Here is a 20,010-nt window from a genome sequence, read left to right as displayed (position 1 = left end):
CCCCCAAAACTCGGCCCCCTCCCGACCTCCACACCAAGGTGCCCAGGTTACCCTGTTGGCAGAGGTAGAAAATGAAAAATATGATAAGATAAAAACATAATCTGCTGGCACTGGGATGGGCCTCCTCCCTTGTTGGGCCCCTGTGCAGCTGAACCAGCTGCACAGGCGGTATGTACGCCCGCATCTATATCCACAAGGGAAGGAAGAACTTTATGTTTACTGTAACTTTATCTAGAGGCCAATATCTTCGAGAACAGCTTAATATCCGTGTTCAGCAAGAATATGGGCCAGAAATTGGCAGGGGTGTCTGAGGTTTTCCCTAGCTTAGGTGAGGTTACTATCGTCGCATTTAGCATAGCTGGAGGTATGTGGCCTGTATTTAGTAGCTGATTAAATAAGCGTTGTAGGTACGGACCCAGAGGTGCTTGGAATACTGTAATTTGGCAGATCTTATTGCTTTCTCTATTTCACTGGTGGAGATAGGACCATTCAGCAGTGTTAGACCCTCAGTTGTCAGCTTGGGCAGAGATAGTGAGTTTAGAAAGGATGTTATCGCCTCAGGTTGAGGTTGGTGGGTGGAGGCATCATCCTTCAAATTATATAGGGACTCATAAAAATCTTCAAAGGCGTCTGCTATTTTCTGGGGATGCGTAATTACTGAGAATTAGAAGTTCTGAGATGAGCTATTTTACTTACTGCTATTTTGCGCTTTACCCTCCTGGCCAGAAGAGACCCTGCTTTATCTCCCATATGGTTGTACTGTAGGTGGCTTTCATTCATCTCATGGAATGCTCATGTTCATATAAGAGGAGAGTTCTGAGGTGGGCCCAAGCTTCAAATATCTGCTGATGCAGATTGGGAGATTGTTGTGATTTATAATCTATGGTACTTCTAATTTAGTTAGTGTATCTAACTCTTCTTTCATTAATTTAGCTCTTTGCATTTTCAATCGCACTGCTGACTGTAGCAACAGAGCCCTCATGTAAGCCTTGTGCATGCTCCATAGAGTGGTGATCGATATATCAGGGTTATCATTCAGTTAAAAAAACTCCTTGAGATTATTGCGGAAGTTGGTGACTCGATCTTTACTTTTCAGGAGATGTGCATTCAGTCTCCATTGAGGAGGGGAGGGATTAGGTATATCTGTCTGAATCTCTAAAGTTATAGGCGTGTGGTCCATTTTTTGTTCAATTCTAGAAGATCTTCATGTGGGACTTGCTCAAATATGGTGTAAGTGTTGTCACATGCCTGAAAAAAATATGAAACAGCAAAAGAGAACATAAAGAAATAAAAGGAAAATAACTGTGTTAAACTATAGATACAGGTGAAACTCGAAAAATTAGAATATCGTGCTGTTAATTTATTTCAGTAATGCAACTTAAAAGGTGAAACTAACATATGAGATAGACTCATTACATGCAAAGCGAGATATTTCAAGCCTTTATTTGTTATAATTTGGATGATTATGGCTTATAGCTTATAAAAACCAAAAGTCACAATTTTGAGGTACCCTTTGCTCAGTGGGTATGGATTAATTAGCTGACTAGAGTGTAACACTTTGAGCCTAGAATATTGAACCTTTTCTCAAAATTCTAATTTTAAGCTGCATTAATGTAATTCCTTTTAATTTGTATTACTGAAATAAATGGACTTTTGCATGATATTTACATTTTTTACCTGTAGTACTGTAGTACTGAACCAGAAAAGTCCAGAACGCTTCGTATGAGCAAAGCCGTAGATGGATCGTTCGCCCCTGGGTGAAGAGGGTGCGAAGGAGCGAGTCATGCCGTTACCTTACAGCACCGCATGATTCAGATTAGTCCAGCTCAAGCCGGGGTCCACTCTTGTCCTGTCTGCGATATGTCGCGCCAGCCAGCGATGTATCTTCCGGCAGTAGGCCCAAAGCTCTCATTTTCTGTACAACTGCCTTTGGGGCATACATGCAAGGCACCATTTTGTGAAATTACAAGCTTTACTGGGAATCCCCACCTATAGCGGATTTGCTTCTCTCTCAGAACTCTGTTAATGGGAGCGAAATCCCTTCTTTTAGCCAAGGTTTCTGCCGATAGGTCAGGGAACGCTGCTATGCCGGTAAATAGGTCTGAAGGTTGAGAGTTCTTTCTTAGAGCTCTTAGAAAAGCTTCTTTAACGTGAAAAAAATGAATCCTTGCAAGAATGTCCCGGGGGGTAGCAGGATCTAAGCCTGCATGCTTGGGGATCTGGTGGATCCTGTCTATGGTCATGTCCAGCTCTGATAGGCCTGGTATGACATCCTTAACCCTTTCAGGACCAAGCCATTTTTCACCTTTCTGCCCAGGCCATTTTTCGCAAATCTGACATGCGTCACTTTATGTGGTAATAATTTGAAAACGCTTTTACTTATCCACGCCATTCTGAGATTGTTTTCTTGTCACATATTGTACTTCACGACAGCGGTAAAATTGAGTCAAAAAATATCATTTTTATTTATAAAAAAAATACCAAATTTACCCAAAATTTTGAAAAATTTCAAAATTTCAAAATTTCAAAATTTATATTTCTCTACTTTTATAATAAATAGTAATAACTCCAAAAATAGTTACTACTTTACATTCCCCATATGTCTACTTCATGTTTGGATCATTTTGTGAATGCCATTTTATTTTTGGGGACGTTAGAAGGCTTAGAAGTTTAGAAGCAAATCTTGAATTTTTCAGAATATTTCCAAAACCCACTTTTTGAGGACCAGTTCAGGTCTGAAGTCACTTTATGAGGCTTCCATAATAGAAACTGTGGTGAAAATAACCTCGCCACTGGGTTTTGGAGGGGCCTGGTTGCCAGCCTCTTGCCCCAGGATTATGGGCCCTCTTATCAGCCCATGCAAAACTTAAACCCCATGGCGATTTGACTGTGTTTGTGGCATCTGAGCGCTCAGATCCAAGCCATATGGGGATATGTGGGGTTTTGAGGTGTGTGACAGAAACATCTGTCTGTGGAATTGTATTTTATGTTATGTGAGGGTACCCAGATAGCTCATTTTATTGTATTTATGTAGTCTGAGTGCCATTCACCTAATAATATGCACTCAGACTTGAGCTATCTGGGGATATGTTAACCCCTTAAGGACATAGGACGTACCGGTACGCCCTATTTCCCGAGTCCTTAAGGACACAGGACGTACCGGTACGTCCTGACTTAAAATCTGTATTCCGGCGCCCGAGGGGTTAAACGGAACAGGATTTCGGCTGAAATCCTTCAGCCAGCATCCTGTGACAACGCCAGGGGGGGTCATGTGACCCCCCCGTGTCGGCGATCGCAGCAAACCGCAGGTCAATTCAGACCTGCGGTTTGCTGCGCTTTTTGCAGTTTCTGATCCCCGCGGTCCTTGACCGCGGCGATCAGAAACTTTAGAGTGGCTAAAATCTATATTTTTCACCCCCCCCCCCTGCACCCCTGCATGATTTGATGCCGGCGGGTGGTGCGGGGGGGGGTGTCGCATGCGGTGGGGGCGTTGCGGGAGGCGGGCGGTGCAGCAGGCGGGATCGCGATCCCCCGCCCGCCTCCCCATGAATGATCGTTGGCTTCTAGTGGGTATACCAGGGTGCCAGCACATTGCTGGCACCCTGGTATAAACGGCTGACATCTGTGCAGATGTCAGCCGTTTAACCCTTTCCATACCGCGGTCCGTACGGACCGCTGTATGGAAAAAGTTAACTGTCATCGGTCAGGGAGCTCCCTCCCTCAACATCGGGGGGCTGCTGTGCCTTTGCAGCCCCCCGATGGAGAGGGAGAGAGCCCCCAGAGAGCCCCCCTCAGCCCTGTGCTTACCCTTCCCCGTCTGCGAAGTTCTGAGCAGACGGGGAGGGTTCCCATGGCAACAGGACGCCTGCTTAGGCGTCCTGCTGTCCATGGTGCTGAACAGATCTATGCTGAAAGCATAGATCTGTTCAGTGTAAGTAAAATACAGTACAGAACAATATATGGTGTACTGTACTGTATTATACAGACATCAGACCCACTGGATCTTCAAGAACCAAGCGGGTCTGGGTCAAAAAATTTTTAAAAAAAAGTGAAAAAAGTTAAGATAAAAAAAACAAACATTTATCACTGAATAAAAATTAAAAAAATAAAATAAACTACACATATTAGGTATCGCCGCGTCCGTAACGTCCTGATCTATAAAATGGTCATGTTACTTTCCCCGCACGGTGAACGCCATAAAAATAAAAAAATAAAAACTATGAGAAAATTGAAATTTTGCCCACCTTACTTCCCAAAAAAGGTAATAAAAGTGATCAAAAAAGTCGCATGTACGCCAAAATAGTACCAATCAAACCGTCATCTCATCCCGCAAAAAATGAGACCCTACTCAAGATAATCGCCCAAAAGCTGAAAAAACTATGGCTCTTAGACTATGGAAACACTAAAACATGATTTTTTTTTGTTTCAAAAATGAAATCATTGTGTAAAACTTACATAAATAAAAAAAAAAGTATACATATTAGGTATCGCCGCGTCCGTATCGACCGGCTCTATAAAAATATCACATGACCTAACCCCTCAGATGACCACCGTAAAAAAATAAAAATAAAAACAGTGTAAAAAAAAGCCATTTTTTGCCATCTTACGTCACAAAAAGTGTAATAGCAAGCGATCAAAAAGTCATATGCACCCCAAAATAGTGCCAATCAAACCGTCATCTCATCCCGCAAAAAATGAGACCCTACTCAAGATAATCGCCCAAAAACTGAAAAAACTATGGCTCTTAGACTATGGAGACACTAAAACATTTTTTTGGTTTTAAAAATGAAGTTATTGTATAAAACTTACATAAATAAAAAAAATGTATACATATTAGGTACCGCCGCGTCCGTGACAACCTGCTCTATAAAATTACCACATGATCTAACCTGTCAGATGAATGTTGTAAATAACAAAAAAAAAAAACGTGCCAAAAAAGCTATTTCTTGTTACCTTGCTGCACAAAAAGTGTAATATAGAGCAACCAAAAATCATATGTACCCTAAACTAGTACCAACAAAACTGCCACCCTATCCCGTAGTTTCTAAAATGGAGTCACTTTTTTGGAGTTTCTACTCTAGGGGTGCATCAGGGGGGCTTCAAATGGGACATGGTGTCAAAAAAACAGTCCAGCAAAATCTGCCTTCCAAAAACCGTATGGCATTCCTTTCCTTCTGCGCCCTGCCGTGTGCCCGTACAGCTGTTTACGACCACATATGGGGTGTTTCTGTAAACTACAGAATCAGGGCCATAAATAATGAGTTTTGTTTGGCTGTTAACCCTTGCTTTGTAACTGGAAAAAAAATATTAAAATGGAAAATCTGCCAAAAATTTGAAATTTTGAAATTGTGTCTCTATTTTCCGTTAAATCTTGTGCAACACCTAAAGGGTTAACAACGTTTGTAAAATCAGTTTTGAATACCTTGAAGGGTGTAGTTTCTTAGATGGGGTCACTTTTATGGAGTTTCTACTCTAGGGGTGCATCAGGGGGGCTTCAAATGGGACATGGTGTCAAAAAAACAGTCCAGCAAAATCAGCCTTCCAAAAACCAAACGGCGCACCTTTCACTCTGCGCCCCGCTGTGTGGCCGTACAGTAGTTTACGGCCACATATGGGGTGTTTATGTAAACAGCAGAGTCAGGGCAATAAAGATACAGTCTTGTTTGGCTGTTAACCCTTGCTTTGTTAGTGGAAAAAATGGGTTAAAATTGAAAATTAGGCAAAAAAATGAAATTCTCAAATTTCATCCCCATTTGCCAATAACTCTTGTGCAACACCTAAAGGGTTAACGACGTATGTAAAATCAGTTTTGAATACCTTGAGGGGTGTAGTTTCTTAGATGGGGTCACTTTTAGGGAGTTTCTCCTCTAGGGGTGCATCAGGGGGCTTCAAATGGGACATGGTGTCAAAAAACCAGTCCATAAAAATCAGCCTTCCAAAAACCATACGGCGCACCTTTCCCTCTACGCCCCGCTGTGTGGCCGTACAGTAGTTTACTGCCACATATTGGGTGTTTCTGTAAACGGCAGAGTCAGGGCAATAAAGATACAATCTTGTTTGGCTGTTAACCCTTGCTTTGTTAGTGGAAAAAATGGGTTAAAATGAAAAATTTGACAAAAAAATTAAATTCTCAAATTTCCTCCCCATTTGCCAATAACTCTTGTGCATCACCTAAAGGGTTAATAATGTATGCAAAATCAGTTTTGAATACCTTGAGGGGTGTAGTTTCTTAGATGGGGTCATTTTTGGGTGGTTTCTATTATATAAGCCTCGCAAATCGACTTCAGACCTGAACTGGTCCCTAAAAATTGAGTTTTTGTAAATTTCTGAAAAATTTCAAGATTTGCTTCTAAACTTCTAAGCCTTATAACATCCCCAAAAAATAAAATATCATTCCCAAAATAATTCAAACATGAAGTAGACATATGGGGAATGTAAAGTCATCACAATTTTTTGGGGTATTACTATGTATAACAGAAGTAGAGAAACTGAAACTTTGAAATTTGCAAATTTTTCCAAATTTTTGGTAAATTAGGTATTTTTTTGTGCAAAAAAAAATAATTTTTTTGACTTCATTTTACCAGTGTCATGAAGTACAATATGTGACGAAAAAACCATCTCAGAATGGCCTGGATAAGTCAAAGCGTTTTAAAGTTATTAGCACTTAAAGTGACACTGGTCAGATTTCCAAAAAATGGCCTGGTCCTTAAGGTGAAAATGAGCCCGGTCCTTAAGGGGTTAAATGTCTGTGTTTACTGTAAGGGTTGTGACATTGTATGTTTAAATGGTGATTTCTGTCCTGTTGTCCCCACATGTGTATTGGCGATTTCCCTTTGTCCTGAGAGATAATTGAATTACTCCTCGGGTGTCTCCAGGGCAGAGAGGAGGAAACCATGATGCATTGTGGGGATGTCTTGTGTCTGTGTATCCTGAATTGCTGCATATCTGTCCTGTGTCACAGTCTTCCATCTGTTCCCCTAGGGGAGTGTCCACCAGATGGGGACCTGCATAAATACGGGCGGGTAGCCCTCAATAAAGAGTTGCTGTTTTACACTCAACGTAGAGCCTCGTCTCATGTGTGTGGGGATTGCTATACTTGTATACTCCCCTGGCTATTACTCCTAGCTCTTGTAAGAGCTGTTCCTGGTTCCTGTGGTGGTATCGGTGTCGAGCGGAGTGCTTGGAGTCCTCGGGAGGCACTGGGAGCATTTATCAACGGAGGTACCCGGTCGGGGTGACAGGAGATCCGTTACATTGGTGGCAAGTGGCGGGATCATTCCCACAGCCAGAAGGACAGCTACAGGAGACACCATTCCATGGATTTTACAATTTGAGGGCAATTCATGTCCAAGTACAGTGACCCTGACAGCACCCGAATGGAAACAGCAGTGGAGTACGATGAGGGTGTCATGGATGACCGAGATGCAGTCCGCAAAGGCATCTGGTACCAGGTACTGGGTATTGTGCAGTATATGCGGGACGAGAGACTCCCCACGGAAGACCAGCGGTTGCAGAAGCGGGTAGCCCTGCGGATGCCCTTCCTGGGAGAGCAGCCGCGGGAGGAATGGGTAAAGGAATTGGAACTCCTAGCATGGCAGGACCTGTGGCTGGAAGATGTCTACCAGGCGCTCTGGTGGTATGGGGCACAGTACCTACCCAGGACAGCTGAGCATGACAAGCCGGAGGGAGAGGAGTTTGATGGTCCTGGCTTGTTATCGGAGACTTTTTCAGAGCTGGAGTTTGGGAGCCCTACACAAGCCCGGTTCCGTGATCTCTTGGAATGGAGGGAGAGCATATACTCCCCTGGCTGTTACTCCTAGCTCTTGTAAGAGCTGTTCCTGGTTCCTGTGGTGGTATCGGTGTCGAGCGGAGTACTTGGAGTCCTCGGGAGGCACATTTATCAACGGAGGTACCAGGTCGGGGTGCCAGGAGATCCGTTACAGAAACCACCTAAAAATGACCCCATTTTAGAAACTACACCCCTCAAGGTATTAAAAACTTATTTTACAAACTTTGTTAACCCTTTAGGTGTTCCACAAGAATTTATGGAAAATTGAGATGAAATTTCAGAATTTCACTTTTTTTCCATTTTAATCAATTTTTTCCACTAACAAAGCAAGGGTTAACAGCCAAACAAAACTCAATATTTATTGCCCTGATTCTGTAGTTTACAGAAACACCCCATATGTAGTTGTAAACTGCTGTACGGGCACACGGCAGGGCGCAGAAGGAAAGGAACGCCATATGGTTTTTGGAAGGCAGATTTCACTGGGAAAATTTTAAGCTGCCATGTCACATTTGAAGACCCCCTGATGCACCCCTAGAGTAGAAACTCCAAAAAAAGACCCAATTTTGGAAACTAGGTGGCAGTTTTGTTGGTACTATTTTAGGGTACATATGATTTTTGGTTGCTCTATATTACACTTTTTGTGAGGCAAGATAACAAAAAATAGCTGTTTTGGCACCGTTTTTATTTTTTGTTATTTACAATGTTCATCTGACAGGTTAGAGCATGTGGTATTTTTATAGAGTAGGTTGTTACGGACGTGGCGATACCTAATACGTATACTTAAATTTATTTATGTTTTATACAATAACAGCATATTTGAATAAAAAAAAAAATCATGTTTCAGTGTCTCCATATTCGGAGAGCCCTAGTTTTTTTTTATTTTTTGGGCGATTATCTTAGGTAGGGTCTCATTTTTTGCGGGATGAGATGACGGTTTCATTGGTACTATTTTGGGGTGCGTTTAACTTTTTGATCGCTTGCTATTACACTTTTTGTAATGTAAGGTGACAAGAAATGGCTTTTTTTTACACCGTTTTTAAAAAAAAAATTTACAGTGTTAACCTGAGAGGTTAGATCATGTGGTATTTTTATAGAGCAGGTTGTTACGAATGCGGCGATAACTAATATTTCTACTTTTTTATTTTATTTAGATTTAACACAATAAAAGCATTTTTGAAACAAAAAAAAATCATGTTTTAGTGACTCCATAGTCTGAGAGCCATAGTTTTTTTTTTTTTTTTTGGGTGATTGGGCTCATTTTTTGTGGCATGAGGTGACAGTTAGACTGGTACTATTTTGGGGGGCATATGCCTTTTTGATAGTTTGGTGTTGCACTTTTAGTGATGTCAGGTGACAAAAAAGTTTTTTTAGCACAGTTTTTATTTTATTTTTTGGACGGTGTTCACCTGAAGGGTTAGGTCATGTGATATTTTTATAGAGCTGGTCGATACCGACGCGGCGATACCTAATTATTTTTTTACTTTCTTTTGGGGAAAAGACTTTTTTTTTTTACTTGAAACTTTACTTTCCTAACTTTTTTTTCACTTTATCTTTTTTGTCTGACTCTGGGACTTCAAATTTTTGGGGTCTAATCCCCTTTACAATGCATCACAATACTTCTGTATTGTGATGCATTGGCTGTAAGTGTATTACAGACTGTAATACACTTACAGCCTGCTTGCCTGTGAGATCGAGGGGGCTGGATCTCACAGGCTGCCTTCCCTGTCATCGGGTCCCCGTCACAGCAGCGCGGGGATCCGATGGCTACTTCCTCCCTGCACGGACATCGCACGTGTCGCAGTCAGTGCTGACCGCGGCCATGCAGAGGTTAATGCGCCGGCATCGGTGATTTCACCGATGCCGGCACATACAGCAGTGGTCTGGCTATCAGTGACTGCTCCTCCACCCGCCCAATCAGTGCGCCGTACATGTACGGCGCTGGGCGTTAAGTCACGTCCATTTGAAGGCGTGAAGGGGTTAAGGAGGCTTTTTAGTAATGAGCCGAATTTATCTGCACCTACCGATTCAGGCATCCCTCTGAGGTGTATATTCACTTACATGCTGTATTATTGTCACTCCTGTGAGAGGTCTTAGGTCGAAAAGATTATCTGCATATTAGTGATCTGACAGCCTCTTTTGGTTTCACTTTGTCTGTGTGTTGCTAGTATGTTCACACCTCCCGTTCAGGTGTGGATTATGTGACCTTTACCCATCCCTATATAGTCTGACTTTACCCATCACTCCTTGCTCTGGATAGCTTAATTTGGTTTTGGAAGAGCTGGAGTGTGGTTCGTGTTGAAGTCCTGTTCATCCATCATCCTCAGAAGTTAAGTGTTCCGCTTGTTGTGTTTTGTATCCCCCTCCCCCCTGGTTGTTTACTAGGCCTCAGCGAGACGCTGGTTCCTTCACCAGGTAAGGAATGGGTTGTCTCTGTCCTGTCATTACCTTTAGGACATCCGAGGGTCACCAGTGTTTTCTAGGTTCCTGTGTATGGGCATCTCTACCATCAAGAGGTGCCCATATGGATAGGAGTTAGGGCCAGGGTTTTATAGGTGGTGACCCTTTTCCTTCCCTAGCGGTGAGGCCTAGTGTCTTTACCCTTCCTTCTTGTTGTCTTTTTGTGTTCTCCCCTATTACATCCGTGACAATTATACTCCAAAGCTGCACTCACTATTCTGCTGCTGAAGTCACTGTGTACATACATTACTTATCCTGTAGTGGTCCTGAGTTACATCCTGTATTATACTCCAGAGCTGTACTCACTATTCTGCTGGTGGAGTCCCTGTACTGATCCTGAGTTACATAATGTATTATACTCCAGAGCTGTACTCACTATTTTGCTGGTGGAGTCACTGTGTGTACATATATTACATTACTTATTCTGTGCTGACCCTGAGTTGCATTCTGTATTATACAATTATACTCCAGAGCTGCACTCACTATTCTGCTGGAGTCACTGTGTACATACATTACCTATCCTGTACTTTTCCTGAGTTAAATCTTGTATTATACTCCAGAGTAGTGTTGAGCGCGAATATTCGAATTGCGAATTTTTTTCTCGAATATCGCAATTTCGAGATTTCGCGAATATTTAGAATATTGTTCTATATATTCGCGAAATAGAATATTCGTTTTTTTTCTTTTTTTTTTTTATTATATTTTTTTCTTTCCCACTTCCCTAAAGTTGTTCTTACCTGTCCTTTGGATTCCTGGCTTCCTGGCTGCTCCAGTCAGTGGCGCTTTCAACTTACTGCTATATTCCATATTAGCTAAATTACAATCTAATCTATATGTGTATTTTACGAAATTTCGCAATAGTCGGAATTGGGATGCGAGTAATATAACACGAAATATTCGCATGAAGATTTCAACTTAGCACTGCTATACTCCATATTCTAGCCTAATATGGAATATAGCTGTGCTAAGTTAGCACTGCTATATTCCATATTAGGCTAGAATATGGAGTATAGCTGTGCTAAGTTGAAATCTTCATGCGAATATTTCGTGTTATATTAGTCGCATCGCAATTTAATATAACGCATCGAGTAATATAACACGAAATATTCGCATGAAGATTTCAACTTAGCACTGCTATACTCCATATTCTAGCCTAATATGGAATATAGCTGTGCTAAGTTAGCACTGCTATATTCCATATTAGGCTAGAATATGGAGTATAGCTGTGCTAAGTTGAAATCTTCATGCGAATATTTCGTGTTATATTAGTCGCATCGCAATTTCGACTTTTTCAAATGTTCTTAATATTGCTCTAACTTCGTCTTTTAGAAATTTCGTAATATTGCTCTAACTTCGTCTCTTAGAATATTACGAATATTCTAAAAGACGAAGTTAGAGCAATATTACGAAATTTCGTAAAATACACATATAGATTGTAATTTAGCTAATATAGTGCTATAATCCCTTTTTTTTCCTGTAATTTTTTTTGCCTCTTCTGAACTTAAGTTTTGTAAAATATGTACACTATTAAAAATTATTACTATAGCAGTATATTAGCTTAAATACAATCTATGTGTATTTTACGAAATTTCGTAATATTGCTCTAACTTCGTCTCTTAGAATATTACGAATATTCTAAAAGACGAAGTTAGAGCAATATTAAGAACATTTGCAAAAGTCGAAATTGCGATGCGAGTAATATAACACGAAATAGTCGCATGAAGATTTCAACTTAGCACAGCTATATTCCATATTCTAGCCTAATATGGAATATAGCAGTGCTAACTTAACACAGCTATATTCCATATTAGGCTAGAATATGGAATATAGCAGTGCTAAGTTTAAATCTTCATGCGACTATTTCGTGTTATATTACTCGCATCGCAATTTCGACTTTTGCAAATGTTCTTAATATTGCTCTAACTTCGTCTTTTAGAATATTCGTAATATTCTAAGAGACGAAGTTAGAGCAATATTACGAAATTTCGTAATATACACATATTAGCCTAGCCATAGTCATTAGCATAGGAACGTTGCCTTATACTATCAAGATAAATTTTCGCAATATGCGAAAAATAATTTCGCGATAATTGGAATAATTGCGAATATTCGATTTCGACGAATATAACACGAATATTCATGCGAATATTCGCGAAATATCGCGAAACCGAATATGGCACCTCCCGCTCATCACTACTCCAGAGCTGCACTCACTATTCTAATGGTAGAGTCACTGTATACATACATTACAATACCTATCCTGTACTGATCCTGAATAACAGGAGCTGCACTCGCTATTCTGTTGGTGGAGTCACTGTGTACTTATATTACATTACTTTTCCTGTACTGATCCTGAGTTATAGCCTGCATTATACCCTCGAGCTGCTATTCTGCTGAGATTTAATCAATGTGTGCAAAACAACTCGCAAACTTGCTTTTCAGCCCTTATATTGTCTTTTAGATTCTGTTTTCGATTAATCCATCAAGGAGGCGGCAATCTCAGAAAAGGGCATGGCTCATTATGTGACAATGTGCAACAGAATTGCACCTATTGACTGTTAGCTGAAATCTGGTCAGAACCGCTCAAAAAAAAATTAAAACACTGGAAAAAAAAAAAACATTACAAAAATGTTATGTGCTAAGCCAAGATTATAGTGACAGATATGATCAGAAAAAGTATGGTGTTCATCCCAAATATTATCAACAAACTTTATTTATGCTATAAAACTCTAATAAATCCACTGATTTACCTCTCTCAGTGAACTCTATATCCCATTGTAAATGACAAAGTTCTGGCTACCTGCAGCCAACACTAGGGGAAGCTCTGAATGTATGAATTTATACATCTAGAATAGAACTAAATAGGAGCTATGTAAATCTCTATGCAGTGAGCTCCCCAAGCATCGGCTACAGAAAATTCATTAAACTATGTTGGGAAACAGTTTAGTGCCCGCTCTCCTCATCATGGCTCTTCGTAGGAATCGTGTGCTCTGCTTTTATTTAAGATATGGCACTGCTACACCAAATTTATTATTAATCTGGTAAATGTCTAGACAGCCTGTCTAAAAGGGTAATTATCGAAATATTACTTTTTGATCTTTTTTTAAGGGTGTCTGCTGAGTGTAAAGCCAGTCTCACACCATTTGTTTAATTTCTTGCACAAAATACCTATGGATTTTTCAGTCTAATCATATGTATTACAAAGGTTCCATCAGCTTGTACACCACCGGTGGACTGGAATATACTTGCAACTTAAAAAAATAATAATAATGTTTGCAAATAAGGCAGTAGTACACTGCAAAAATGGATTTGTATATGCATTTGTACCTATATGCTGCTGTGATTAATTGTATATTGCTGTGTATTGATTCATTTGCATATAAATGTACCAGAGTGGAGTAAACAGGCCATACCCTCCAGCCCACTAGATGGGGCTGTTTACCCTCTCTCCATAAGGGAGGAAGCGTTAGGTCTAACCTAGTTCAGTCTAGCTCTGACTAGTCTGGAGAAAGGAGCTCGCTTAGCCGAATCCTGCTCTGAATTGAATCAGCCAGAGTCAAGCACTAGATGGCAAACTGGAGGACAGCTCCAGCGCTATTGCAAAGGAATATGCCAGATGCCAAGGGGATGCATGATGAAGTCTGTGGAGAACTGTTGTCTGATCAGGACTTCTAGCCTCTATAGTCCCATGTCAAACAGTTAAAAGTCTTATGGTGCCTAGACACACCTGAGGTGACGACTGGTCACCTTTGTGAATTTCTACTTCCTGCAGTGGACATTTGTGGAGTAATAGTATTGTATGACAACTGGTCTAATAAAAGGTGCAGCCAGCACTATGTCTGACATTTAGGGACCACCCCATGGTTGCATCGTCTCATAAACTTTCGAATATTGCACCCCCTTATTTCTGGGTACTTTACAACAACAGTCTGCTTGTAAAGCTCTGTGGAATATGTTGATGCTATATAAATAAAGATTATTATAATTATTAGTGAGTTGCAGTGTGAGCATAATAGCTGTAAAGAGGCAATCAAGCCTGCTCACTTCTACTGCAGCTGGGAAACCTGTGACATCTGTGACTAGATGCACTTGTGTAGGAACTGCCCATCCTTTCATGCTTAAGGCCTCATGCACACGACCGTTTTTAGGGTCCACATCCGAGCCGCAGTTTTTGCTGCTCGGGTGCGGACCCATTCACTTCAATGGGGCAGCAAAAGATGAGACAGCACTCCGTGTGCTGTCCGCATCCGTTGCTCCGTTCCGAGGCCCTGCAAAAAAAATATAGCATGTCCTATTCTTGTCCGTTTTGCGGGCAAATTGCGGAAGGCACACGGGCGGCTTCCGTTTTTTGCGGATTCGCGATTTGCGGACCGCCAAAAAACAGCATGGTCGTGTGCATGTAGCCATAAACTGTGTCCAATGCATTTGAACTTGAATTTTCAGTAAAGAACTGTTTGCTGATAATCTGTCCTGTTTATTTCCTGCACCGGCATACTGTATACTGACTTGGACACTAATGCCACCTCAACAGTCATGGGACAGGAGATCCCCAAAGGGAGTAAAAGGTGTGCCCTTCCCCATCTCTGCACAGCCCATGGAGCATCAGACCCGAGATTACTACTACTCCCATCTGGCCACACTCACACAGACCCTGCAGCACGGTGCAAAAAGTTACAATACTATATCTGGCTAAAAATGTAGCCCAGTACACAAATCTGGCTGCCGCAAACGCAAACTGCTGCCCATAGCACAAACCACTGTAAAAATGGCACAAATATGTCATAAATTTGGCACAAATCTCTAGTCCACCAACAAAACTGGCAAAATCACTCCACTTTTCTGGTGAAGCGCACTGGATATATTACCAGTAGATCTGCCTCACTGTGTACATGTATGAGTTCTTGTAATCACCCTGAGTTACAGCCTGTATTATACTCCAAAGCTGCACTCACTATTCTGCAGGCTTCAGAGCTAAAACTTTCTAGCATTCCCTGCTTGTTCAGTGTCTAAAGGTAGCTTGCCAAAGCAATTTGCCTCCTGGAAAGTGTCATCTTTACACCAGGTACTGTATAGTTATCTGTTGTAGGAGCAACTGCCCACTGCATTATAGGAGCAACAGCCATCTTACTGACTGTTATCTGCTGCAGCCAGCAGAATTGAGAATTGAGCTCTGGAGTAGAATACAAACTGTTGTAGCCCAGGATAAGTACAAGGGCATTGTCTAGACAGATACACCCTAGCAGCTGTGTGAGAAGGACTTGGTCATGCCAGAACAATGCCTCTTGCAAAAATATTCTTTCTGCTTTTATTCTCTTAGGTGATTTGCCAGATTCAAGATTAGCAGGGTATCAAAGGGATGGATGTTTCCAGGAAGATCTAGAAAACAGATTTTTTTTTGTATTTCTCTGTACTTTCATGTTTGAGCTGTGCCCATGCCATGCTGATATAATCTGTGGTCTGCCATTAATATTGTGCCCATTACTTCCTGCTACCCCGGGGCTCTGTGCAGGTCTGTAAGGTTATGTTTAATGGAGCCAGCCATTAAGCTTCCAGAGCCTCATACCTGCGTTATTCCCTGGTCTTTGCCCGGCCTTTGCTATTCCCCGCACCCCTCCCCTTGTTATGCCACCTGCGGCCACACACGAGGTGCTGGCAGCTCTATTTTGCAGATGTTGCTCTCACAGCTGCCTTGACTTGGTTACTGCCGGCTGCAGAGTGTGACTAGAGGGACGGTATTTGTATTGCCAGTCTGTGTTCACGACTGGCTGTGGGGGGCACGGCTTTAGATAGGGTGTCTCTGCAGGGGTCACAGGGTCCTGTGTATTTGAAATCAGGCTCTACATATGTTTCCTTTCTAATAACAGTAACCCCCCCCCCCCCCCCCCCCCCTCCCCAGCATCCCCTCCTCTCCGACCACCCACAGCCCGAGCCTGGCATGGAACCCTTTTAACCCTTTCTGTGTCATCTCCACCCTTCCTGTAGCGCACAGGCTAAGCTGTACCAGTTTTAACCAAAACACTGCCAGAGTCGGTGTCGCTGTAATGTGAGATTCCCACTGTGTCCTCATTTACTCTCTGATGTCTGCACTACGGTAACACACACCCTGGGTCCAGTGTTTAATGCTGCTCTGCCTGTCTGTACTTGATCGTCTCCTTAGCCACATCCTCACTAATTAAAAACCCACATTAACCCCACACGTTCCATGTTCTTCTAGTGCAGAATTACTCTCTGAGCTAGCTAACCCCATACTTGCCACTTTCTATTTTAGGCTTCACATGTGTAATCGCTTGCAGGGCGTTCAAACTTCTCACTAGTATATTCCTCCTCGGCCCTTTTGTTTTTATTTAGGTGGGAGGGTGTAATTTATCATGCAGCACATGGTTTGTATTTCTAATTTTGCCATAGTCCTGGGTAATGGGATAACAATGTATCTAGCAGACAGTCTGGCGGATTTGGAAATTTAATGCAGGTGATGGACAGAAATCTCACTGAAAAGAATAAGAGAGTTTGCGTCTCATAAATAATATTCCTCACTGCCTAAAGAAATGCTTCAAAAATAGAATTTATTTTTATTTTTATTGAAGACTTGATATAACTAGGGAGAAAATCCCCCAACCTTTCTGATACAGCTAGGCAGAGAGTAGGTGGAGAGGGTGATAAACGCTGGTTCCTTTAGATACCTCACAGGAGACTGTATTACGTATGCACTTTGGTGGAATCTACAGGTGTGAAGGCCCCCTGAGTGTAATCATATCACACAGACAGACAGTGATTTTGGATAAGGTGTGGCGAACAGTAATGTTAGGTGGAAACAAGGTGTTGAAAGGTCTACAAGTGAACCGTGTAATCAAATGTGATCTCGGACACCAAACTGTATGTCCATGTCACTGTCACTGACTTTCACTATTATTAGTAGACACTTACAAAGTGATCCTTATATTAGAATGTGTTTGCCCACCAGAGGACTACTTTCACCCCAATTGACCCCTGGGCAATGGCTGTGGATTCACATTTGCTAACTCATGCCAGGTTGAAAGATGCCATAAATATGTAGGTACTGGCTATCTCTAACCTGGCTATGCTGGCTAAGCGAATGTTGGTAAGCTCTGGCAAGAATGTGTTATGGATACTCCCTCCTTTGGAATCTGTGTTGGAGATCTTTGGATGCCACCTGAAAGTCGGGCATGGTGGTGCAATTACAGCGCAGCCTAAAATACTGGCCCATAGGTATGCCCTTTTTGAGGGCAGTAGGATGCCAACTGTCCCACCGCAAGAGAATGTTGGTAGCAGTGCTCTTCCGAAACATATAGGTGCCCAACCTACCATTAGGATCTTTCAAGATGGTAAAATCCAGAAAGGTAATCTGGGTGGTGTTGATTTCCAATATGAAGGACTGACCCAACCTGTTGATGTTGAGTCTGGAGACAAAATCAGTGAACTTGTTAACATTGCTGTTTCAAAGGATGAACACGTTATCGATGTAATGCAGCCATAACATGATGTGTGTTGAAAAATCCTGCATGGCTTTCCCAAATATGATTTCACATTCCTACCAACCCAGATAGAGGTTTAGCATATGACGGGGCACACGGGCTTCCCATTGTCACCCCTCTGAGCTGGTGGTATATGCACCAATCGAATAAAAACACATTGTATTCCAATGTGAACCTTAAAAGACATAGAATAAATTCATTATGGGGCCAAAGGTGGGTTCCACGTTCCCCTTAAAAGGTGCAGAACACTGCACACCACTTGTTATGTGGTATGGAGCTGTACAGCGCCTCTACATGAAGACTGGCTAGTAGTTTGTGGTCATCAATGGACAGACCATCCAGTTTTTTTTATGATGTCCATAGAATTCCTCACATAGGAAGGGAGAAAGCATTAGCCATGGCCAGTGAGTTCAGTGTCGCTGGTAATAAGTTCACAGAAAGGATGCAGCAAATCTTTAATCATGTGTGAATGGGAAGGTTGTGCTCAGTGTCTGCCAGTATTTTGGTCAGCGAGCTTAACCAGGTTTAGAGAGACAGCCAGTACCAACATATTTATGGCATCTTTCAACCTGGCATAAGTGAGTAAATGTGAATCCACAGCCATTGCCCAGTTTGGTGTCTGAGATCACATTTGATTACACGGTTCACTTGTAGACCTTTCAGCACTTTGTTTTCCCCTAACATTACTGTTTGCCACACCTCATGCAAAATCACTGTCTGTCTGTTATATGATTACACTCAGGGGGCCTTCACACCTATAGACTCCACTAGAGTGCATATATTATACAGTCTCCTGTGAGGTATCTGAGGGAAACAACCTCACCCTCTCCACCTATTCTATTCTCCACCTATTCACCCTCTCCACCTATTCTCTGCCTAACTATAATATGGCGTACAGCATCTCCAAACTTGTCTCCCATCAAGCACATCTGGGACATCATTTTTCTGATCTTGATGATTTGTGTGCCCAAGTACATTCAGCATGGCAGAATGTTCCTCAGACAACCATTAACCTCATTAATAGCATGCCCAGGCATTTAAGTGCGTGTATTTCTGCATTTGGCATGTCTACTGTTGCTGTAGTTTCCCTAATTCCACGACTCTTCCTTCTTGGTGTTGCAAATACAATGTTGAGGAATGTGCAATAAATGGGAAATCACATAGGGGAAGGTGTATAGTTTCCCTGCACCAGTTTTCTGGCATAAAAAGGTTTTTAAAATGCCATTGCGACTAAATTAAACCACAAATTGTGTTTCTATGTCACCGTCAGCAATCTCCAAATAGGGGCATGGTGTGGGCAAAAATTCTAAAGTTAATAAGCGGCATGGCCCCACTAAAGTGGACAAAAATTGTCCTCTGCAACTATATAAAATATAACATTTTTAACAATTAATCAGGCATGTGTGAGGATTTCCACAGTGGCATTTCTGACAGTGGCTATTTATCGTCAGCCCAATGATGATTCTGTTGCTGCCTGCCTGTCCATCATGTTCCATACTGTATTGCTACTGCTGTTGCCACAGTTCCTGTTCCCCCTACTGTCACTACTAAAAGCCCTACACAGCCGCACATCTCCTGCCTTGTCTGTCATTTTCCATACTGTACTGCTGTTGCTATGGCTACTACTTCCACTACTACTACCCCTATACAGCTGCCCGTCTCCTGCCTTGTCGGGTTCCTATGCTGCTACTGCTCCCAAAAAAGAAGAATTTTTGGATGACTGTTTGGAATAAGCTACAGCTTTATCTGGTACTACTGTGTGTATAAATACGGGTAATCATCTGTGTAACGGACCGTTTCAGCAGACAAGGGGTTAAAATCCGTTTAGGCTATAAGCCCCTTTCTGAGAGACAGGCACAGCTACTGCAGGATACACCAAACTCCCGAACTGGATACAAAGTAGCACTCCAAACTGGAACCTCACCAATAGCTGCTAGCAGACGAACAGGAATCAGCTTACACTTCTGGTAATCGGTCTTCTAACAGCCTACAGTGAATCCCCCCAATAACGAGACAAGGCTCCGTGTTGAGGGTCAAGCAGTGGTCTGACTGTACTTCACGTACAGCCTCTTTTATTCATAAACCACAAACATAGTACTGCCCACAGGGGTTTGAAATACAACCAATCAGTAATTTACAACACATACAATGTAACTACAGCAACCAATCGTTCACGCCCCCAGAGGACCAGAATGAAGACTGTGACATAGGACAACATATCCCCACAATGCATCATGGTCTCCTCCTCTCTGTCCCGGAGACCACCTGAGA

This window comes from Bufo bufo, chromosome 1, assembly GCF_905171765.1.
Source record: "Bufo bufo chromosome 1, aBufBuf1.1, whole genome shotgun sequence".
Classification (NCBI taxonomy): domain Eukaryota; kingdom Metazoa; phylum Chordata; class Amphibia; order Anura; family Bufonidae; genus Bufo; species Bufo bufo.
Note: the sequence above shows the minus strand (reverse complement) of the source record.